Source organism: Oryctolagus cuniculus, chromosome 12 (assembly GCF_051225735.1).
Source record: "Oryctolagus cuniculus isolate XC-2025 breed Fujian yellow rabbit chromosome 12, ASM5122573v1, whole genome shotgun sequence".
Taxonomy (NCBI): domain Eukaryota; kingdom Metazoa; phylum Chordata; class Mammalia; order Lagomorpha; family Leporidae; genus Oryctolagus; species Oryctolagus cuniculus.
This window is the reverse complement of record NC_142878.1, coordinates 5,309,893-5,328,688: the sequence shown is the minus strand read 5'-3', so window position 1 is coordinate 5,328,688 and position 18,796 is coordinate 5,309,893. Positions and strand designations below refer to the sequence as shown.

At 40.3% G+C, this 18,796-nt stretch overlaps 1 long non-coding RNA gene across 1 annotated transcript in view; it reads right to left on the bottom strand.

The window, feature by feature from the left end:
* Positions 1 to 1,906: 1,906 nt before the first annotated feature.
* Positions 1,907 to 18,796, bottom strand: part of LOC108178853 (uncharacterized) — a 34,989-nt gene continuing 18,099 nt past the window's right edge. The window contains exons 2-3 of the long non-coding RNA XR_016218679.1: positions 4,047 to 4,164; positions 1,907 to 2,368 (exon numbers count right to left, since the gene is read on the bottom strand). This is a non-coding gene — a long non-coding RNA (uncharacterized LOC108178853). The remainder of the gene's footprint in view (positions 2,369 to 4,046; positions 4,165 to 18,796) is intronic.

Sequence of the window (18,796 nt, the reverse complement as noted above, 5' to 3'; positions counted from 1 at the left end):
TTTGAAAGAGAAAATGAGGGAGTGCTTAAATGGCCAACACATCTTTAGAACCTGAATATGCTCAAGGAGGCATGGATGTGCACATATGTGTTTTCCAGGCCACAGAGGGCAAACAGAAGCTGAATCCTCATGCCCAGGAACAATCGTTGTTAAAGCCAACCATCCACAGACCCACGTGCACACTAAGTTAGAACAGCAATGGTGCAGGAGCGCAGAAGACAGGCTGATTTAGAAAATTTACTTCAAGTTTATCTCACATTGTTATACTTTTTTGCATCCATTTCTACCTTGAATTGAATGTGTGCTCATACAGTATGATAATGGAATGCATACATATATCATATAAAATAGTGCATATAGTATATTCATAATGAATAAATATTTATAATGCACATCTCTGTGTATACACTTACACACATGTACATGTTAATTCAGTCCTCTCCCTCCTTTTTGAAAGTTCTCCTCACATTCACTTAGCCACACAAGAAGGTGCTGGTGTTTTTACTCTCACACCAATTACTGGGAGTGCCAGAGCTCCCGGGGTCCTGTCTTTCCGTCTGTTTCTCCACGAGAAAGAAAGTCATGCTGACAGCATGATGCACTGCCCGGCCAGGCAAGACCTCGCTCCTTCATGAATAAATTAGAGATGAAAGTTTCACTGATCCCCTTGCATTTTTATGGAGGGACCTCATCCTAATTTACCTAAATGCTTTGAGTCGAAGCAAAGAAAATGTAAGCGGCTAAGGTGGAAAGGTTAAAATCTGTGTTTAAGTGGAGATTTTTTTTTCCAATACACCACAACACATGGGTGCCTGCAATGGAATTGATTGTTTCTTACTCAAACATTTAAAGGAGAAGCCAAAGACAGGAAGATCTTTCCTTTCTCTGCTTCTGTTTCTTTTTATATGAATCACTACAGCAATTCTTAGCCTAACAAATTCATACTGATGGGAAAGTGTGTGCGTGTGTGTGTGTGTGTGTGTGTGTAGTGAAGAGAGACAGTGAATACAAGAGTAGAGAACATGAACAATCTATGTTTACGATATTATTTTTCTCAATGGAGCTCAAATTCTGTGCAAATGGCATTTTTCTTAAAGCACTTCCAGGCCACGCTTCAGCGAGTGACCTATTACAATATGTTCCTCACCAGTGCACTTTTACTACCAGGCAGGCGTGCCATGAGATGGGGTGTGTGGTCACAACATTAGGCATTTCCAGACATGCTCAAAGCTGTGGGATGATGGTTTTGGATTCCTGCCTCTGGCTGTGGCCATTACCTGATGCTTCAGAAGCCAGGAATAAATTTGCATGACCCCAGCCCCTAAGATATCCCCCGTGGAAAAATAGGAAATTGGCAAGTAGGATCATTTCACGGATGTGCTGAGGCTGACATGCCTAGACATCTGTGGCTTCAGCTCTATGCCTGATAAGTTCACCTGTGAAGGCAGCACGCACTGCTCCCATTTGCAAACTGTGCTTTCTGACTGCGAGGGCCCTGGGTCCATTCTTAGCCTTACTTGCCTGTAGCCATCGGAAAGGTTGCTAAATACCACGTTCTGATAATATTGGGGTTGGATGTGAAAACTCCTCGGGCATAAGAGAAATAGTGAGTGTAGCAATTTTAAAGAAGGCCTCATGGAGGAAATTAAATCATTTCAGGCCAGCAGTCTTTGCTTTGCTTTGTTTTTGTTTTTTTCATGATAATTTGGTGTTGTCTGTAAAATGGCAGAGGAAAAAAAATAAGTGAAAAATGGAAGCAAGTTTGCTCATTTTGTGATTTTGCTTTCTTTACAACTTAAGCAACATATCCTGTTTGTTGTAAATACGTGCTTTTCCAGCATAAAATCAAGTTGACATCTTAGCTTACTTAGTTCTAATAAAGAAAACTCACAAATCTCATCCATGGCACACAACATAAACATTTTTATATGAAGCCTTTTAATTTCACTTATTTTTTCCCATAATTGTCACAGTCGTAGCCAAGACAAGTCAACTTTAAGAATAAAATGCATTTTTCATCATGGCCCTGAAAATTCAACCATTCTAATTGAATGTTAAGTGGAGGAGAGTCTTATTTTACATTGTAGTATTTTTTTTTTGCTTAAATTAAAGCTTCTGAGATATTTACTACATTGTACCACTTAAAGATTGTGACATCTTAATTAGCAACGCAGTGTACCCTGGGTATTTCTACTAGACAGAAGAACAGCTTTTTTCAAAAGTCCAATAGACTAGCTATTTATATTTTTTGAATGTTGAAACTCTTCTCTTCCTCCATTTCTGGCCTTTTTTTCTGGTCTCATCCTCTCACCATTTGTCACCAGAGGAGTGTAATTTCATGACCGTTTTCTTCTGCTTGCAACTTCCTCTAAACAAAAGGACACGATAAATAAACACAAGAGATAAGACAGTCTCTTCCCCCAGCCCACCCCCATCCTTTGGATGTCTGAAGCAGCAGAACCACTGGAGGTCTTCAAATACTGTCCTGAATGAGTGTCCACACTGATGCATGGAGCTACAGTGCACGGTCTTAATAAATACCAAATGGGACCAACTGTAACATGTGAACTGATGTGTGTGTGTGTGTATTAGTACTTTTGGCAAACCTATCTTGCTGACTACACTGATGAAGGTTGCAAGTAATTGTGTACGCGTTTCTGTGAAAGATAAATGACCTTCCTTCCGAAGGACGCTTGGCCAGACCTTAATCCCAAGTGTGTGTGTGTGTGTGTGTGTGTGTAACTGTTTTTTGAAGGCCCGACAGGCATCTTGATCATTTCCTCATTTTTGAGGCCTACCGGCAGCCTAGCACACAGCCCCCCTCTCTGAAATGTTATTATTCTGTCGCAAGGCCTCCTTCGGCCAGGATGTTACTTCATTTCCACCTTTTGTCTCAGCCTGAATGTGAATGATGCTCTTTCAGCAATATACAGCCGCTTAAACTCCCTGCTGCTGCCTTGCATAAATATACAACACCCGTCTCGCCCTATAACTCACTTCAGGCCTGGAAAAATAGTGACTTCCTTTATTGGTCCGATTCTCTCGCAATTCCCAACAGCTGCATGTTCTCACCTCAGAGGATCCTTATCTTCAAGTTTCCATTTGTCTCAGCACTATTCCAGTGGATTGCCAATAAAAATGATTCCCATTTTTATAACCCCTGAGAACACAGGAGCCAGCTTTCGAGAGAAACCCACGTTTCCTCCCACAAGTCAACAAACAGAACCTCCGGACACTGTAACAAAAAGGGGTATTTTGTCTTCTAGAGAGGAGACCTCTGAGCAGAGTGCACAGGATTCGCAGTGAACTGCAAAGCACACTCTCCAAAGACATTAATTACATTCAAAGAAATCTACGTTTACGTTTTTCTGTAAGAGAATCAATTGGGAGACATGCCATGCAAGCCGCAGAAAAGCAAGCATTGTAGGTCTATTGAATAGCCATTTATGCAAGAGACGACATCTAAAAGGGTTACTGCATTCACGTTAGATTAGGCTGCCTCTGTTAATAAAGTGAACTGGGGCCCACGGTGTGCTATAGCAGGTAAAGCCACTGCCTGTGACACTAGTATCCAGTATGGGTGCTGATTTGATTCCTAGCTGATCCACTTCCAATCCAGCTCCCTGCTAATGCCTCAGAAAGTAACAGAGGAATGGCCCACGTGTTGACACCCAGATGGGAGACCCTGAAGAAGCTCCTGGTGCCTTGTTTTGGCCTGGCCCAGCCTTGGCCATTGTGGCCATCTGGGCAGTGAACCAGCAGACGAAAATCCCTCTGTGTGTGTGTGTGTGTGTGTGTGTGTATGTGTCCCTCTCTCTGTAACTCTGTTTTTCAAACAAATAAATATATCTTTAAAAGATAAATTTAATCATTTCACTGTGCCTTTAAATTCAGGGTGATTTAAAATTTGTGTGGGTTCTAAACGCAGTTTTCAAAGAAGAGCATATAGGAATGACAGAAAATTATTTTTGAAGGTTGACATGCCAAGTCATTATAAGGTCATTTGAGGAATTGAAATGCTTTATTTTGTCATAGATGGCACTTACCTGTGAACTTGGGTGTCCACTGAAGTGGCATTTTGGGGCAGTGTCTATGGAAGGCAGAATCCCAGTAGCCTCATCCACCAAATGGGATTAAATCCTTTCCTCCCAGAGTGTTTTTACACTATGGGAAGAAAGCAAGCAGAAAGAGTCACCTATGGAGGACTGTGTACCTGGGATGTCTCATGATATATTCTCTCCTCTACTATAGAGTTTTCATCACTCAAGGTAACTTTTAAAGAAAGGTTTTAGAAGATGAAGACAGTGACTATATCTGGCCATTGTGTTGTAGACGGCATACTTAAAGAAAAGAAAGAATGTTAAATTCCATTGTGTTAAAAAGCCACACTTTGGCCAGCACCGTGGCTCACTTGGCTGATCCACTGCCTGTGGGGCCCCCACCCCAGGTTCTAGTCCCAGTTGGGGTGCTGGGTTCTAGTCCTGGTTGCTCCTCTTCCAGTCCAGCTCTCTGCTGTGGCCTTGGAGGGCAACAGAGGATGGCCCGAGTGCTTGGGTTCCTGTACCTGCATCGGAGACTGGGAGGAAGCACCCAGCTCCTGGCTTCAGATCTGAGCAGCGCCAGCCGTGGTGGCCATTAGGGGAGTGAACCAACGGAAGGAAGACCAAAAAAAAAACAAAAGAAAAAAAGAAAAAGCCACACTTTTAAAAATATAGTCAAGGGACAAGGAATACACCTGGTGAAAGTGTGCTGTACGACTTCATAGCTCTCAAAAAAGAAGAAAGACCATTGCTGTTGGGACACGTCGTGTTCTTTAGCATAATTGCTTGCGGAGGAGCTTGTGTGCTGAGTGCAGACTGACTGTTGCAGACATTCTAGGCAAAAGTGGCTCTGAAAGTGATCTCCCCTTTCTGTTGCTCTGTCCAACATCCCCCCGACCCATGTCACGGATGATATCTTTGTAAACCACGTGGTTGTAGTCAACACATTGCACTTTCACCCGAAAGATAGTGTCCCAATACACTCAACGATTCTGGGGAACATGCCATCTCCTCATTCCTAGTCTTCATCCTGAGGTCTGTGGGCACAGGTAGCTTTAGAAAAATTCTCCTCTCCACGCTCAAGTCTGACCAGAATCCCCAGAACCTTCTTCCAGCTGGCAGATGGGTGTGACCCTACAGTCACAACACTGATAACACCCCAGGCTCTTGCACTGCCCATTCCCTCCAACAGCCATGGGTAGATGTTTCCTGGTCACTGGGGATATTTTCCTGCTCTAAATAAAATGTTAAAAAATACACCTCCCCCTCCCCCGAACCACCACCACCAAGCTCTGGACTCAGAGATGTTTTATTTTTCTGACTGCTCTGAGTATTCTAAAACACGTGCTTTCACGTGGTAACATCAGATCTTTTCTAAAGTAAGTCCTGAGTATTCACAATTGTTATCAGGCCAAGGCGTACCCAAGTTTCAGAATGGCTCAGATATGCAGAAGTAATTGGCTCAAAGCTTTCTAGTTGAAGTTTGCAGCAGAAGCATTTGCTCATCTTACTCCTTCCTCTGCAGCCCACCCTTCTGAAAAATCAGTTGTGATGGTAAAAAACGTGTTGTCCATGATGCTGATGCTGTTCCCGAGTGGAGCAGGTGCTTGTTTTGGTTGAGGCTTTTGAATGAGTGGGAGCCAGTGGCAAAAGTTAGCTGGGAAATGGAGACAAGATTAGTGAAAAAGAGTGCCAGAAGTCGACAAGCTTACAGGGTCTTGGGGAGAAAACATGTTCTCCAGTGAGTTTTAAAATCACATGCTGGGGCCTTTTCTGTGGTGTATTAAGTTAAACCTCTTCCTGTGGCGCTGGCTACCTATATGGGCCCTGGTTTGATTCCTGGCTATTCCACTTCCAATCCAGCTCATTGCTAGTGCCCCTGGGAAAGCAGTAGAAGATGGCTCAAGTCCCGGGGTCCCTGTACCCATATGAGAGTCCCGGAAGAAGCTTCTGGCTCCTGGCTTTGGCCCAGGCAAGCGCTGGCCCTTGGGGCCATTTGGGGGAGTGAACCAATGGATGGAAGATTTCTTTCTTTGTCTCTCCCTCTCTCTGTACCTCTGCCTCTCAAATAAATAAATCTTTTAAAAAATAAAATAAAATTACACACTTGAAAGCCAACTTACTTCTCTCTTCTAGATCTGGGAACTTTAAAAGTGGATCCGAGAAGAAACATACATAAAGGCAGTTTCTTTCACTGCTCCTATGGTGTGTTTGAGAGAGAATGAATTGGATATAACTAAGAAAGGAAACCAGGTGCGATGCAACTGAGAAGAGGCATGGGACAAATCCATCTGTGTTCTTAACAACCGTATGATCAGTACTTCTGGTTCAGGACAAAGGGAAAAACCAAGCGAAAAAGAAATAGGTGGGTCATCTACCCAATGCAGTGCACATTGGAGAAAACAGCACAATTCCTTCATGACCCTTGCAGGAAATCAGTTTAAGCCCTGAAGCATGAAATTTGATTGTAATTATTTTAGCTTGCTCGGCTACATATGTTATTGATGATCTTTCCTAAAAATCACCAGCCTTTTAGAAACCCTGCCACAGTACTTGACTCAACGACCTGTAAGGTATACATAATAGAAAATAAACCATGCAGGCTTTCTCTATCGATTGTTCCTTGGATCCACTCTTCTTAAAGAGTGGAGAACCAAGGTTACACAGCAGCAGCGTGGAAAACAAAATTACAGCTACAAATGTCTAAATACGTGTGAAAGGTGCCAAGTCCACATGAGTTAGCCCACGTTCCGGAAATCTCATGTATGTTAAAAAAATACTCCAAAGCTCAAGCAGATATTTGGCTCTACAATTATAAATCTAAAAGCCGGACAGAGGAATGACAAGTTGTGATCATCATCCAGGGCACACAGCTGTCCAAGGATATTTCAGAGAATCCATGCAAGATGAAGACTCCCACTGGGCATCTGCATTTACCGAAGTTTAATAAAAAGTCTTTCCAATTGCTCACTGTGCTTTCCTGATGAATAAATGAGTAAAGATCCCAGATGCGCAAATCAGTTAGATGGGTGAAGTACTACAACTGAAAAAGGCATGTGGTGTTTGTGGAATGGCTGTAGGCTCAGAACCTTTCTCCAAGCAATGTATTACCTTAAGAAAATCAAAGAGGTTTCCTGGTAAGCAGAGAATTTTTTTTTCATAAAGCAGGGAATACATAGTACATTTATCTTCTGTGTTACCTTGTTCTATGGAGATCTCTCCTTCCATCTTAAGGAAGAAAATCCAATCCAATTGGAATTAAATATTGATTATACCTTTGATCTCTACCGAAACATCTTGCAAGAATAAGATGTACTGAGAAGTTCAAATACTTTGGGCATGTTTCTCTGTTTGTATTTACACTCTGTCTCCACGTCCTTAATACAACTCTACGGTGCATGTACACCAGCCTACAACTGTGTGTGCCTACCTGAACACCCTTCCTTGGAACTTTGGTCTTTCCAAGGAAGACTAATGCTTTAAGCACTTCTAATGAAACTAATACTGATTACCATTGGAGCAGGTGTAAAAAGGGACCAATGAAGGCTGTGTTTCCAGAGAATCCCAGAAAGTCAGGATCCCAGTGGTGAGAGGGAGAAGGCACTTTTCTGAGAGAGAGAATCTCTTCAAGAGGACATGGGGCTCCAGGAGTAACTAAGCGGTCCAGTACATGGGTGGGCGAGGGGAGAGGCAAAACTCATTTCTTGCAGAGGTAGCTTGTCCTTTCTCAGCCAAGGGCATCTGCTTTTACTTGGAGGCCTGAAGTCTTCATTCAAAAGACAGGTCAGCATGGGCAAGGGATGTGCAGGTGATCTCTCCCATGAGTCATTCACAGGACACTGCTAATCTCAGGACATCCCCGTGACTCTTTTTGAGTCTTCTGATGGTGCTGCCATGGTCTTTAAATGGGTTTCAGTGAAGCAGCAGGAAGCTCCCTTGGCATGAGCTATGACCCTCCCAGGCTACAACTCAAGCCAGGCTAATTTCAGAGGGAAGAGGTTAGGCTATAAAGACAGCACACACCACCCCAACAGCATCCGAGGGGAAATGGCAGATAAAAGAAGAAGAAGGAAGTCTCTTCTCTTTTGAAGATGCTTCCTATACTGTTGATAAAATAAAAAGGCACCCAATGCTGAAGGGGATTACAGCAGGTAAATAAAAGAGAGAAAGCCTGAGAAAGCATATGTGTCTTTATATGGGAGGCAGCTGTTTTTTTCCTCCCACTCCCTGCCACACACATCTCACACCCGGTGAGATGGAGCAGGCTGTTCCCCACCCCCGTGGGAGAGGATTCTCCCCTGCAGCTTTTGTCCTGCAAAGTCAACCTGGCTTATGAAAATCAAGTTGTGTTCTGTATATTTAATACATCATATCTAAGGATAATCATTCTGGAATCTGAACTTGTTTCTGTTATCTAGCTCCGCTTGACAATGATTTATGAACCAGAAAACAAGACAGCTTCATTTTCATAAAGCAAACGGAACCTTCTGGACCAGGAGGAGCTGTGGAACTTGTTGCAACTAGTAAACTGAAACAAACATGACATAAAAGTCAATACAACTGCACCACTGGGCTCTCACTTTACGGAATCATTTTTTCCCCACTCCAGCAAGATGACAGTTGAAGCATTGCATTATCCAATAGTAATTTTTATCTTCACTAATTACCAGCCTACTACAATGAAGAAGGACTCTGGAAAATGGAAATAAGCCCATGACAATCATCTCCTGGAAATGTCAGTCTCACCCAGAATGCAGGAGCTTAAAAGTGGTTTAAAGGAAATATTTTACAGTTTCTATTAAAAACCCTTTGTTGTCTTCACTAAAAGAGACGGTAATAATATTTGCTTGGTGTAAGCATGATTTACCTTTAGGAAATGCTACTCATAATGAGAAATTGCAAAATAATTTAATAACGTGCATGAACCATGGTAAATATCATGCAATGCCTTTTGCCTATTTGCAGGCATAACACATGTAATGTTAAAAAAAATCAGCCTTCTGCCCATTTGTGTGACAGGAGAATGGGAGTGAGGAATGTAGGGGGAAGCCTGCTACACTTCATTCTCAAGCTTGTCCACCTATTTTGGGTGAACTCTTTACCTTCTTTGTGTATCAATCTTTTTTTTTATAAGAAAGGGAGAAATAGTGGTTATGTGAGCCTTTCAGGGTTGTTGAATGATGATTCTAGAAGGTATTATGCTTTGTATGCTTTTTGTGTTTACTACAGGGCACCAAGTCGTGGAGCACCTGACACCTCCTTCTACTTCCTTTGGTCAAAAAAGAAAATGGTTTAAGAAAAAAGCTATTCAAATAATTTCAACTATTCTAAAATTAAAAATAATATTTACCTAAATATCCTAAAGTTATACAACCATGATGACCTTACAGTAATATTGGGGACACACTGAGATGATAGTGCCTCATGTCGGTTGTAGCCTGAAAATTATCTTACAGCAAGACCAGAACAGAAAACAATGAGCTACATTTGGCTAACTTTTATGTCTGAATCATTGATTGGCAATCATGCTCAGATATACTGTTAACCATTGAGCATATTTTGAAACTACATAGAACATAAGAAATGTCATATATATTCACACTTATTACATACTGTCTACATAGCTTTAATTTAAATCTGACATGTTCCAAAATACATATTTACTTGTGACATGAACAGTTTAGAGGGCAGTCTGTTTTTTCCTACACCAAAGAATATGAGATGGTCATTGTGAAAGTTTCGTGGGATTTTTAGTGAAAACATGAGAAAGAAGAGATGTAACTTCAAAGTTACCTTCTTTTGCTCTCTGCCTCTATTTACCTAAGGTTACTTTTTGAAATTTTGAAATTTTCACAAAAAGACATGTACATGATCTATGCACACTTTAAATAATGTATTTTTGGAAACATCATTATACTTGGATCCCAAGGTTAAGAAGTATTTCATTGCCTGTGTCTTAAGGAATACCTTTACTATACACTCATCACACTGCCATTCCTCAGGCTGCTCATTCATAGTACCACTACTCTGTACTTTGTGTTAATAATTCTCATCCTTCTGTTTATTATTTTTTTACTTTCTCTCCTTTTCCTCTCTCTCTCCCTCTCCATCTCTCAGAGACACACAAACACAGATTCGTACATATTAACAGTTTGAAATTTAGATTTTCTTGTTTATAAATTTTATGTAAATTGATCATGCATGCATATCTTTCTCTGTCTTCCTATTTTATTTAACAGTAAGTTTTTGGGATTCATTGATGTTCATTTATATAGTCATTTATTCCTTTTATCTAATGTGTACTTTCCCTTGGGGAAAAAAAAAACATGTACAATATACATTTCCTTTCTACCACTGATGAACTTTTGGGTTTTCTAGTTGCAAACTGTTTTGAATAGTTCTGGACACATGTATAAGAGTGTCTGTATGTATATATCTAGAAATCAAATTACCATGTTGAAAAGTACACACATTTCCAAGTGATTAGATAAAGTCTAAGTGTCCTACAAGATGGCTCTATCAACATAGTCTCCATTTGGTACAATGCTGAATTCTCATCCTTCTTTTTCTTCACCAGGTAACAACAATGAGAATACTTGTTGAATAAATAATTAAATCTAGGGCCATAAATTATCAAAGTAACATTCTGATTATAGAATCATTTGCCTCGGAGTCTTAGAGTAACACTTAACTAAAATGTCTTTAACTAACTTTAGGGTTTTTGGTGGAATATTCTAAACAAAGCCAGGACAGTTGACCAGGAATTTTTCCAGAGCAATCTCAACCATTGGGAATGTCCTACAACCTTAGGAATTTAAAAGGTGAAGTCGGAGAGGTGCATTAGAACATGAGACTGGGAGACAACAAGAACCCATCTTTTCTCACTGTATGCATCATTTGGAATATGGAAAACAGAATCTGGCAGCTCTTGTCCAGGAGCAACGCCAAGGAATGGAGGTTGTACAGTGAAGTTCTGATTTCCTCTTCCTTGTTATAATGATTCAGAAAGAGCAGCATGTTAATGTCAGAATTTCCTTCTATCTCTAAATTCTGGAATATTTATTCATGAATTTGATGTTATTTTATGTAGTGATCAGCCAGGTGTCATCACAAGAGGAGGCAGAGAGGAAATTCAAGAAAGCAAAAATGGTATGCTCACAGGTCCTAAAGACGGGGAGCATGGCACCTGCTGCAAAGGGTCACAGGAGGAGAGACAAGGGAAAGGCTTAGGCCAAAGCCTGCACCAGGAGCTCTGTGGAATTCGAAGGTAGAACAAGAGGAATCATCAGGGATTAGCTTATTTGAATAATTAGGTAGGCTGTAGGCTAGTGCAGTCTTCGGTTGTCTGGGCCTGACTCTAGGATGGTTAAGGCAGAGAACAGTGTCCCTTGCCGTATGAGCACATACTGGATAGAGGAGCTGTGGCTCTGGATTGCTGAGTTGGTGTCTCAAGTCATTTTCCTGACTGAGACCTTTGCTATCTCTAAGAATTGGCTATCATCTAGAGGCGCAATCTCTCCCCAGATAAAAACGTTTGTTTAAGGCATTCAGTAGCAACAGATGGTGCAGACCTGTGATTCTTCAACGCAGGTTTTCACAGTATTGGCATAACTGACTTTAAAAATCTTAACCTTTAATTAATACATAATAATTTTACATGTTTATGGGATACAATGTGATAATTCAATGCATGCTTTAAATCCATTTCCTTATCATCTTTGTCTCAGGAATGTTTTAACAGCTTTTCTTCTAATTCTCATAAAATACATAATAAACTGTTAATAGCTATAGTCACACTACTGTGGAATAGAACGTTGAATATCATATTGAATAAGCATTGAATATTCCTTCTGTACAACTATCTTGTTATCCATCAGCTAACTTGCCTCTTCTTCCCTTATCACATTTCCCAGTCCCTAGTTATAACTACCCTACTCTTTATTTCTATGAAATTAACCACTTAAACTTCCACATGTGACTTAGATTGTGTGGGATTTGTAAATCTGTGCCTGATTTATTTATTGAATATAATGTCCTCCAATTCGATCTATGTTCCCACAAAGGATAGTATTTCACTCTTTTTTATGACTTAATAGTATTTCATTGTATATGTGTACTACATTTTCTCTATCCATCCATCCGTCAATGGATACATTGACTGACTCCATATCTTGGTTATTGTGAATAGTGCTGTAGTAAACATGGGAGTGAAGATTTCTTTTTGTATACCATTTCATTTCGTTTGGATATATACTCAGTAATAGGGAAGCTGGATCAGATAGTAATTTTATTTTTAGCTTTTGAGGGATCTCTTTACTGTTTTCCACTGTCCTAACTTACATTTCCACAAACAGTATATGAATTCTTTCTTTGCATCTTCACCAGCATTTGTTATTATTTTTGAATATTTTTATGACAGCCATTGTGAGGTGAAATGATATCTCATTATTCTGATTTCTACTTTCCTATGTGGTTGAATATTTTTCATATACTTGTCGATCATTTGCACATTTTCCAAAGGGGTTTTTGAGATGTCATGACATTATCCTATATAGAAAATAATATATGCATAGAAAAGCTATATAGCTGCTTGGACATTCAATTGGCCAAAAATCCTCAAAGATATTAATTAGTTACTCAGGTTTCACATAGACCTAATAAAAGGTATTTTTTTTCTCATAGAATTCAATGTTAAACATTTGGTAAATTTACAGATTTAAATAAGTCTAATTCATAATGATTTCTAGCAAAAAATAAGCTAAATGATTTTATGAGTATCTATGTGACTAATGGAAAACAGTCATGTGTCGACAGATATTAAAAACCTATTTGTGTTAACTAGACTGTGTGAATAGGAGCACGTTCACAGGACAATTTCTCAGCCATCAAATTAATGGTTTTCCTTCAGATGAAAAGGCATAAAATAGTCCAAAAGAGGTTAGGTTAGGTCCTCATGTAGAGACCAGACCCTACTGAAAACTGAATGATTTAATCATTTCCGTTCTAAGAAAAATCAGCCTGTTACTATATAATTAATCCATCACAGATAATTATTGTATTGACTAAGAAAACAGATACAAATATGGGTTTGACTCCTTCCTGTCTTCTTCTTCAGGTAGGTAGAGAAGTGGTCCAAAATATGAATCATGTCTGTCATCTATATTAGGCAAAAGAAGCAGAGATATAAGGATGTTGGAGAATATTTCCAAACTGAAATAAAATTCTTAAATTGAAAACTCTCACCTGATAATGCCATTGGGTGAAACATACCTTCGAATATTTGCACAACCCAGGAATTTCAAGATCATATGTATAGATGGAGATGAATGTCAAAGCTCTTCTCATGCTTTTTTTTCCTTGTCTCCCAAACTACTAATTTAAAGTTGCTAATGATAAGTATTGTAGACTCCATAACATAATTTGTCGACAGTCATTTTTATTTGCATCATGGTGCCCATTTACTTATGTGTTGTGCTACTGACTTGAGATCTTCCACATCTAAGATCAAGATGCCATGCTAGTCCCCATGGGGCGCTTGTTTGTTTTTCAGAGAGACACTCATTTTGAGGCCACATGGCAACAGGGACAGAAATCTACATACAAGATGGGGGAAATGAAAGATTCATTTGTCCAACCTTCTAAATCTTGCATTTGACTCTTTCTTTTGAATTATAAAAGTAGTTGATTCAGGCTTTTTGATGATAATAAAATCCTATTTTTATATATGTGTGTGTATCCATATTATTTCTGATTTGATTTAATACTATTGTTGGCCATAATTGAACTTTTATAATTGAAACCATGTATAAATGAACTTTTATGATTGAAACCATGTATAAATATGGGAATATTTATAATGTTATCAAGATGTGTATCCTATCTAAGGAGATAAAAACAAAGTTTATAACTTTATTACATCCACAAAGCAATAAATGCTTATTTTTGAAATTTAAAGCACTTGGGGCTAATGTTGTTGCATGGCAGGTTAAAGACCCGGCCTGCAGCACCAGTAACTCATACGGGCAATTGTTTTAGTCCTGGCTACTCCATTTCCAATCCAGCTCCCTGCTAATGCATCTGGGAAAGCAGCAAAGGATTGTTTAAGTCCTTGGGCCTTTGTACCCACATGGGCGACCACGAAGAAGCTCCTGTCTTTGAATTCACTCAGCTCAGGCCATTACGGCCATTTGGAGAATGAACCAGCGGATGGAAGACACCTCACTCTCTCCTCTCTCTCTCTCTCTCTCTCTCTCTCTCTGTAATTCTATCTTTTAAATAAATAAAATAAATCTAAAAAAGAAATTTAAAACATTTATGAAACTCTTGTACTCTTGAATGAACTCAAAGGACTTCTGTCTCTGCATTTTTAAGTCAATACACTCATCTCTGAATGCAAGAAGCAGCCCTACAGGATTTACCCAAAATAAACGTGAGGCCTTTAGAAATACACCATGAACTACAGAACAGATTATAACATATGCTAGCTTATAAAATGGGAGACATGGATGTGCAGAAATGTCAAAGGCGTCTAACTTAGCATTTGCCTGCCTGAAACATCCTTGGAGTGTGAGTTCTGCCTGGGTCTCCTCTCCCCTGCAGGTGGAATCCCCAGAATGCTGCATCAAGAAGCGCAGAATGGAAAACCTTCTGGCACAAAACAGATAACCTGAAGTAAGCTGGCCACAAAATTACCCCAGAAAGCCATATGTTATGCATTTTCAATATCCTGTAAAAGGGTTGGCCACCCCTAACTACATATTTATACATATTTACTTGATAATCAATAAAGGAAAATGGCTGCATTATTTTGATTAAAATATCAACTGTACATGTTACCATAAGATCACATTTAAGCAGCCAGAAAAGGGAGATTGAGGTTCACGCTCCCCTCCAGCCTATGATATATGATATTTTCAGGCTGCGAGGAGAGCAGACACATTAAGAAAATAGTGCTAATGATATTAAAGTACTTTACAAGGCTTGTTACTAAGAGCTGACAAACCTGTCAAGTGTATAATGTAGGAGGCTATCGTAACGTTCTCAGAAAACCATACCTCTACCCCATTTCACTGCAATCTCCTAATAATGCAGATGCTATAAATTCTAGCCAGCAATGGGACAGAGCCATGGCTTCTCACCCCAGTGTGAGGACATGATAAATATAAAAGAAAATGGCTGTCAGTTTTGGCGCCCGAACCTTATTACAAAGTCTTAATCTTACTGGCCTCAGCACCTTTTATCACCGCCTTGTTATGAGCTGATGGCTTTTTTATTTGCTGGGAGATGGAGGATGTGTCATTTGATGTCCTTTTATGTAGCCACTGCTCTGTCCTCTCATGAAAAAAAAACATTTTATATGTTTATTACAGTAACCGATTAAATGCAAGACTCATGCTGTTGGCTCAGGTACTGTGAGCTTGGGATTTAACAGAGTCTGGGTTTAAATACATCATTATGAGTATTTATGAGATGGGACTCAAATAGGAAATTAATTTTTCCCAGCACGAGAGATAGTGCATTTGCAATATTCATGATTGTTTATTCTTGCTATTATTGTTATTGGGATTGGCCATTCATGGTTCCAAGGTCAGCTGGAAATCCCAGCTCTTGCCTTTCTTTCTTTGGAAGCCTAGCTTTGAGGAAAGAGGCTTGTAAACACCATCTAGTTCCAATTCATCTCAGGTTCAATCAACTTGATCCTTAAGATGAGATAAACTGTAACCATTTAAATACTAGTCAGAAAATCTCACAGCACACTTCCCATCGTCTGCGTTGATGGCAAATCAGAGAGCGAACTCCCCTGGAAACACTGGCCCTGCCAGGACCTTTTTCCATCAGAAACACTGCAAAGTGGTGGCATCCGGGACTTAACAGAACCTGACACTGATGGGCTGGCTTCAAGCTGTGGCGGGAGACTCTATAGCAAGATCTTATATTCAATATGTGTCCATAAATGCGATGGCCCGCGTGTCAATGCATGGAGGAGCTTTGTCCTCTCTGCTGTGTCTGCCGGCTGAGAATTACACTCCAGAGGGAGAAAACGCCAACTGCACTCAGGGGTGGGACTTGCTCAGCTCTGTGCAAGGTGCACAGAGGAGCAGGTGCTCAGTGCAGGCTTTTTCCTCCCACGGCTCCTACATCTCAGAGTCAAAGGCCAAGGGGGCCCAGAGATTTATTTCTCTGAATGTTCTAGGAAATTGCTAAGTTGCTTGCTTCAGCTATTGGCTCTGCAAATCGCCCATCTCTGAGATATGGTGTATGTGAAGCTAACAGAATTGGTTTAAAAACAAAACAAAACAAAAAATAGTTTTATGGTTGATAATTCCCTTAACTACAGCCTACCAACTAATGGATTTCTCTGTTTTTGACAGTGCATTATTAATTTTTCTAAAGGGACAGAATCAACTAATAAATTGTGGCAGTACAAGTTGTATTTTCCCCTAAATTATTTTATAGCAAGATAGTGCCTGAGTTACACAGGAGACCACTTTTTTGTAGCATTTCTCTGGCTAGGAGAAGATATGGGAATAGCTTATGCTCTTTTCTCTGAAAATAACAGAATTTTCTCTTCCTTTAATGTACCTGATTTGTGACAGCTCAGAATCTCTTTAGGACTGGCATTGAGGCTAGCGGTTAGGATACCATGTTCTACATAGAAATGTCTGGGTCACTTCCCAGGTCCTGCTCCTGACTCCAAGTTTCTGCCAGTGCAGATCCTGGGAAGCAGCTGTGATGGCGCAAGTATTCAGTCCCTGCCACTCATAGAGACTGACTTCCTGATTGCTGACTCTGGTCTCGGCCCAGTTTGAACTGTTGTGGCATTTGGTGGTGAACCAGTGGACGAGAATATTCTTTCTCCCTCTGTCTCACTCTCTCTCTCTCTCTCCCTCCTTGTCTCTCTCTCTCTCCCCCTCCCTCCCTGTCTGTCTGTCTGTCTCTCTCTCTCTCTCTCTCTCTTTCTTGCTGTCTGCCTCTCAAAGAAACAAAAAAGTTAGTTTAAAAAAAATTTTTCAGGGGCACTGTGGTGGTGCCAGCATCCCATATTGGTGCTGATTTGTGTCCCGACTGTTCCACTTTAGATCCAGCTCTCTGCAACGGCCTGGGAAAGAAGTAGAGGATGGCCCAAGTGCTTGGGCCCCTGCACCCACGTGGGAGATCCAGAAGAAGCTCCTGGCTCCTGGCTTTGGATCGACTCATCTCAGCCATTGCGGCCATTTTGGGGAGTGAACCAGCAGATGCACTTGATCTTAGCCAAAAGGCCGAGAAGCGATGTGAACCAGCAGATGAAAGACCTTTCTCTCTGTCTCTCCCTTTCTCTGTCTTAAATACCTCTTAAATAAATTTAAAAAAAAAATTTCTTGAGTCATTTTAACAAGTTGACTTTTTAGTTGTAATTCCCTGTTGAAAGAATATTTGTGCTTAAAATGCAGGTTTGGCATGAGTGGGCACCCAAACGGCTCCTCCTATGATTGTTCCTGTAATAAGCTATTTGTGATTTGCCACTATATGAGGAAAAAGCTGATGAAAATCTTCATATATCGGAAAAGGCAAATTGCATGTCTAGAAATTTAATTAAAAGGAAATGACCCTGCCTGTATAAAGGTTGGCAATCCCCTTCACAATCCTCGTCGTACTCCAAGTACAAAAAGTACTTACCAGTGAGATCTACACCTGCATGGTAATGAGAAAAGGCAAGCAGCTGAGGTAGGTAACTCAGAGGTGCCTGCTCTTCCAAAGAGGCGAACAGGTTAACTGGTCTGTAACGTGCAGTTTCTCCTCTCTTTCACTGTACATTCATCACCCTAACTTGTGAATCAGTGAAGGCTACAATACTCATGCTAATAATAAGGGCATTCCCTAATGTCTGAACTACAGGTTACACTTTGCCAAACTCTTGCGTGTAGATGTTTATGGCTTCTTCATCATCACCCTGTAACGGATCTGCAGTCTTTCATCATTCAAGGTTGCCATATATAATACAGGATGCCCAAATAAAGGAAGAAAATATTTTTGTGCAAACATATGCCAAATATTGCATTGGACATTAGTCATACCAAAAGTAATTTATTGTTTCTCTGATCTACAAATATAAACAAATATCATGGGATTTTATCTGGAAATCCTAATTGAAGCTCAAAGGAACATTTACTAGTTCATGTAATAAATAGTAGAATTGCCACTGGGTTTTATAAAAATTTCCATTATAAGAAATATATATGTATATATACATATTTAAGACATTATGTATGTGTAATGTCATTTAATTCTGACAATATGAACTTATTCTCACCATTTTCCAGATTAGAAAATTGAGGTGTCCAGGGCAGGGAGCAAGTAACTTGGTCATGGAGTTGGCATGTGGCAGAATCCGGGTGCAGTTAACAATCTCTGGTGTTCTCCTCACTCTGCCGTGTCTGGGTTCTGGGTTTCTTGGTTTGCCTTGCCACATCCCATTCTATTGCTTGTTTCAGGTCACTGCTTTGCAGCTGTCAGCCAAACTGCACATCTCCAACTGGCACTGCAGGACTAACACTCACTGATGCCCAGGGCACACTGAGGTGCCAACTTCTCTTAACAGAACTGTTCAGGTGAGATACTTCTGCTGGGGAAATCTTCATAAAACTACCACTGGCCTTTGCTGACAAAGCCCCCATCATGAAGTGAATTCTGAATTTCTCCAAATGAGAACTCAGGTGTGGACTACAGGCTCCCTGTGGAGCTGAGTCAGGCCATGGGAGAAGAGAGCACCTGAGTGG